Genomic DNA, 5,533 nt, shown 5'->3' with positions numbered 1-5,533 from the left:
TCTTTAAACTGAGATGTTTGTATGCCTTTTGGGTTGTCTATAAACTCTTTGAACATATTAGTAGAAATTTTTTGTTTACGTTTTCTTAGGATGTCCATAGCTTTCATTGAAACACTAAGAGGTTGTCTTATGTTGGAATCCGCAAGAAGCAGACCTTGAGACAAAAATGTGAGTGCAAGTAGTTTATTTGGAAAGTGATGCCAGAAATACTGATGAAGGAGGGGGAAGTGAGACTGGGAAGGGGGGTAAAGCCAATACAAGATATATTACCAAGTTACTTTGTTGATACCTGGAGCTGAATCTTCCTGTTGAACTCTGAGAGAGTGTAGATCACATGTCAGATTTATCCCAACCAAGAGGTAAAGGAGCTTCTGTCAGTTATTGGTTGAAGGCTTGCTCCCAGAAACAGCTAACTCCCCTGCCTGCGCTGGAACCCAAAGTGCTGAGGGGGTAAAAGTGAGCTGCTGCCAGCATCTGCTACTAGAGGTAGCAATAAAATACAACTTCATTTTTTGGTTAACTAAAGTACTTAAAAGTTGTTTGCTTGACTGGAAATTTTATGACATTAAGGAATTGTTAATATTTATTTATTTTTTTGTTTATTGTTAATCCTCGCCTAAGGATGTTTTTTCCATTGATCTTTAGAAATAGGAGAAAGGGAGGGGGAGAGGGAGAAACATCCATGTGAAAAAAAGACACATCAATTGGTTGCCTCCCATAACATCCCGACTGGGGCGGGGATCGAATCGCAACCCAGGTACCTGCCTTTGACCAGGAATTAAACCTTAGACCAGCGGTTCTCAACCTGTGGGTTGTGACCCCTTAAGGGGTCGAACGACCCTTTCACAGGGGTCGCCTAAGACCATCGGAAAACACGTATATAATTACATATTGTTTTTGTGATTAATCACTATGCTTTAATTATGTTCAATTTGTAACAATGAAAATACATCCTGCATATCAGATATTTACATTACGATTCATAACAGTAGCAAAATTGCAGTTATGAAGTAGCAACGAAAATAATTTTATGGTTGGGGGTCACCACAACATGAGGAACTGTATTAAAGGGTCACGGCATTAGGAAGGTTGAGAACCACTACCTTAGACCCTTCAGTACGTGGGCCAACACTCTATAACAACTGAGCTACACTAGTCAGGGTGGAATTATTAATTTTTTAGTGTTACTATTAACATTATGGTACTTTTTAAAGAGTCCTTACCCGTTAGAGATACACAGTGAAATATTGAGGGATGAAGTCATGATATCTGGATTTGCTTTAAAATAACATTGGGAGGACAAAGTCTTGTGGTCATATATTGATCATCATTGGAGTGGGGTGGTATGAATGGTTAAATAACCAATATATAAGAATGCCAGAAACACATGTGTTTTGCCTTAAATTCTAGAATTATGAAATGTTCACAGGAACAAATCTTTCAAAGTCTTCAGGCTGAACCTATTTTTAAAAAATCTTTATTGATTTCAGAGAGGAAGGGAGATAGAAACAACAATGATGAGAGATAATCATTAATGGACTCCCTCCTGCATGCCCCCTACTGGGGAATCGAGCCCGGAACCCAGGCATGCGCCCTCACTGGAATCGAACTGTGACCTCCTGGTTCATAGGTTGGTGCTCAACCACTGAACCATGCTGGTTGGGCAAGGCTAAACCTGTTTTTTATTGCTTGTGTTTTGCTGATGTCTCAGCTAACCAAACTTAAAAATCACCAACATTTTATTCACACACCCTGGCTTCTTTATTGAACATTTTTAACAGTCAGCTGGCTGGGCTCCAAATAAGGTGTCAGCATTTTGCTTTAAATAAGACATTGATCACCATCTGGTGGTGAATAACAGCAACTTTGGTTTGTATATTGCTTTATGGTTTAAAAAATGTTTTCATACACATTTTCTCATTTGTTGAAATAACTGTAGAAATTATAATGAACCTATTTGGTTATGCTTTGTGTCACAATTTCAGGAAACTGTAAGATGACATAGTATGTTGCTCATCTAGTTATTTTTTGCTTGTCAAATGAATGTTGATTTGAAAGAAAATGAACTGATCACTTGTTACCAGGGAATAAAGACCATATACACTTTCATAAGGAAATGGAGTTCTTTTGCCCTAGCCGGATTGGCTCAGTGGATAGAGCATGGGCCTGTGGACTGAAGGGTCCCGGGTTTGATTCCGGTCAAGTAAACATGTCCAATTGCAGACTCAGTCCCCAGTAGGGGGCGTGCAGGAGGCACCCAATCAATGATTCTCATCGATGTTTCTATCTCTCCCTTCTTCTCTGAAATCAATAAAAATATATTAAAAAAAGAAAGAAATGGAGTTCTTTTTAGTTCACAATTCTGCAAAATAAGTTAGGAACCATAAGAGATTAACAATAACTAACAATAAAATAGAACAATTATAACAAAAATTATAATAAGAATTACAATGAAAGTTATGTGAGTGTGGTCTCTTTCAAAATACCTTACTGTACTATACTCACCCTTCTTCTTGTGATGATGTGAGATGGTACAATGCTTACATGATGAAATTAAATGAGGTGGATACACTGACAAAAGATACACAGGCAGGGTGGGGTGGGATGATGAGATATTTTATCACACTACTCAGTACGGCATGCAATTTAAACTTTTTAATTATTTTTTGAACTTTATTATTTTTTTACTGTGGTTGACCTTGGGTAACTGAAACTGGCAGAAAGCAAAACTGCAGTTAAGTGGGGGTGGGGTGGGATGGGGTGGGAAAACCTATCTATCTATTTACCTACCTACCTACCTACCTACCTACCTATCTATCTATAAAAGCCTAAGTGACCATTATGACCAAATGACCGGATGACCAGCCAGTAGCTGTGACGCACACTGACCTAGACCTTGCTGATGGGGCCCTGACAGCGCTGAATCTGGTTCACCTGCACCCTGAACCCAGACAGGAGGGAGCCCGATTCCTCACAGAATTGGCCATGCGTTAGCTTGCTGCTGGGGCCCTAAAGGCCCCAAATCTGGTTCACCTGCACCCCGGACCCAGACAGGAGGGAGGAGGGAGCCCAATTCCTCGTGGAATTGGTCATTGGTTAGCTTGCTGCTGGGGCCAACCTCCTGCGATCCCTCTCTCCAGCCTGCTGGCCACCACCCCCTCCCCTGCCCGATGGGCCCGATGGGGGTGGGGTCAGCCGGCCAACCTCCCATGGTCCCTTCCCCGGCAGGCTGGCCCCCCCTGATCGCCAGCCAGGCCAAGGGACCCCATCTATGCATGAATTCGTGCACTGGGCCTCTAGTTAGACTGGATGGATCATACGTGATGAGGATAGAAGCCTGGCGCTTTATAGAGGTCTGGTATTAGAAAATCACTATATATAGGCATTTCTTTAGTTAAACACATAAACATTATTTACTTCTATATACAAATATCCATGGGAGCTTTCCATCTCTTCCCTAGAAAGGAAGAGAAAGGAGGGAAAAACTTGCAAATAAGTTGTCTTGGGTTAGTGATGTTACTTGATGGCTCTCACAGTGAACTGAAACGTAAAGCCACTTTCACCATCTTTTTCATCTCATGTTCTCACCACTTTCCTACATACTGTTAGTTCAGATAATTTCTCTTTCCCATCTCTAGGAACTCTCTTTTTTTCCCCTATCTACCTATAGAATATTTGTATTTTCCTTTCTCCCTCTCTCCCCATCTCTTTCTTCTTTCTTTATTTTCTTATTCCTATTCTAGTTCATCAGGTAGTTGAATGAACCAGAAACTGTGCTTGGTGTTGTGAATCAGGTGATGAAAAAGGCAGATGGATCTGGCCCTCATCTTCATGGAGAGAAAAGGAAGAGGAGGTAGATGATAGATATTTACAAAGTGAGACTATAAAGATAATTAAAACTATTAGATGTCAAAAGGTCTACCCTTTTCTCTCTATTGCCCCTGTTTATTGTATTTATTTTTAGAAACTGTATAATTTTAAAAATATATATTTTTTATTGATTTCAGAGAAAGGGAGAGGGAGAGACTGATAGAAACATTAATGCTGAGAGAGAATCATTGATTGGCTGCCTCCTGCATGCCCCACACTGGAGATGGAGCCCGCAACCCGGGAATATACCCTCTGCCAGGAATCAAACCGTGACCTCCTTGTTCATAGTTCGACACCCAACCACTACCCATGCTACTTGCTTTTCCCCCTATTTATACTTAATTTTTCTTTTCTCTTAATTATCAGCATTTAAGGTAAATTTAAAACCAGTGTTTCAGCTAGTGTGTTGATTTTCTGCTTTATTTAAATATTAAAATTGCATGATAATTTTTTCCATTATCTTGTTCAAGATTAGGCAGTTTACAACGTGGATTGGATTTTAGTGGGATATAGCCTCTTTTTGCAGTTTGAGCACTGTTTTAAGGTAGTGTTTCATAGTTTGAGTAACAATGCTTGCTTTTGAATTTAAAGATAGTGTTTCTCAACCATTTTTTTATATTCCTAGAGAGAAAAAATTAATTTTAATTTAATTTAAAATTTTCTCTTTAGGAATAAGAGTTAAATACTAAGGAATAAAATTTTGTCAGAAAGTGTTAAGATGTGGAAAACCATAAACCATTATCTGAGGTTTTTTTTGCCTTCCTCAAGTACCAATTTTTGCCCCCTGGGATCAATATTCTTTTTATTGAGAATATATACTATAGTAGACTTTGCTTTTATAATTATAAATTTTCCATAAAGCAATTTCTAAGTGGAGTAACTTTTTCAAGAGTCACTTGAAATCCATGAGAATGGATTGGAAAATAGTGCTGATGGTTGCACAATGTTGTGAATGTAATTAATGCCACTGAAATGTACACTTAAAATGGTTTTAACAAGTTTTATGTTGTGTATATTCTGACAAAATTAATCATTAACATCATTTATTTGTATACTATAAATGGATGAATTATATAGTATGTGAATTACATCTCAATAAAGTTGTTGGGGAAAAAGGATGTGTTGGGAGGAGGAGTAATAATCTTTCTGTTGCTATGGCAACTGTTGGATTACGTTTTAGGAATGGATGATGTGTCACAGTGTGCAGGTGCAAAACCCAGAAACAGCTATACAAAAGGGAGGTTTGATTTGTGAGTTAGGTCCATCCATTTGATATTTGAAAAAACATTCAAAAGAGCCCTGGATTTGAAGATGAGAAGTCTGGTCTCTTGCTTGGCCACTATTTGAACTTGGGCAGTTCATATTACATCTTAGTTGTTAAGTTTTCCATTTTGTTAAGAGAGTGTGAATTAGATCATTGCTTTCAGTTAAAAAATTCTAATATTCCATGATTAGCTGTCATTATTATAAGAAAAATAAATATTTGACTCCATACATAGACATAAACATTGAATATTAGAGCTGGAGGACTTTGAACATCTGGTACAACTCCATTTATAGATGAGAAGATTGAGGTTGGCACCTCTTTCTCCTGTCTAGTGTTTTTCATAATACGCATACAGTCATGTGATGCATAATGAGGTTTCAGTCAAGAACAAACTGC

The 5,533-nt window shown here is 38.5% G+C and overlaps 1 protein-coding gene across 7 annotated transcripts in view; it reads left to right on the top strand.

Annotated features, from left to right (window-relative positions):
- RSF1 (remodeling and spacing factor 1) overlaps window positions 1-5,533 on the top strand; it is a 106,199-nt gene that overhangs the window by 8,527 nt on the left and 92,139 nt on the right. For 5 of the 7 annotated variants that reach the window (XM_015569662.1, XM_015569655.1, XM_015569665.1 and 2 more), the window contains one exon: window positions 90-168. The exons of the other annotated variants lie outside the window; for them this stretch is intronic. The gene's annotated coding sequence lies outside the window, so the exon portion shown is untranslated. The remainder of the gene's footprint in view (window positions 1-89; window positions 169-5,533) is intronic. 7 annotated transcript variants of the gene reach the window in all.

The sequence above is a fragment of the Myotis davidii genome, unplaced genomic scaffold (genome assembly GCF_000327345.1).
Source record: "Myotis davidii unplaced genomic scaffold, ASM32734v1 scaffold646, whole genome shotgun sequence".
Classification (NCBI taxonomy): Eukaryota; Metazoa; Chordata; class Mammalia; order Chiroptera; family Vespertilionidae; genus Myotis; species Myotis davidii.
This window is presented reverse-complemented; position numbering and strand designations above follow the sequence as displayed.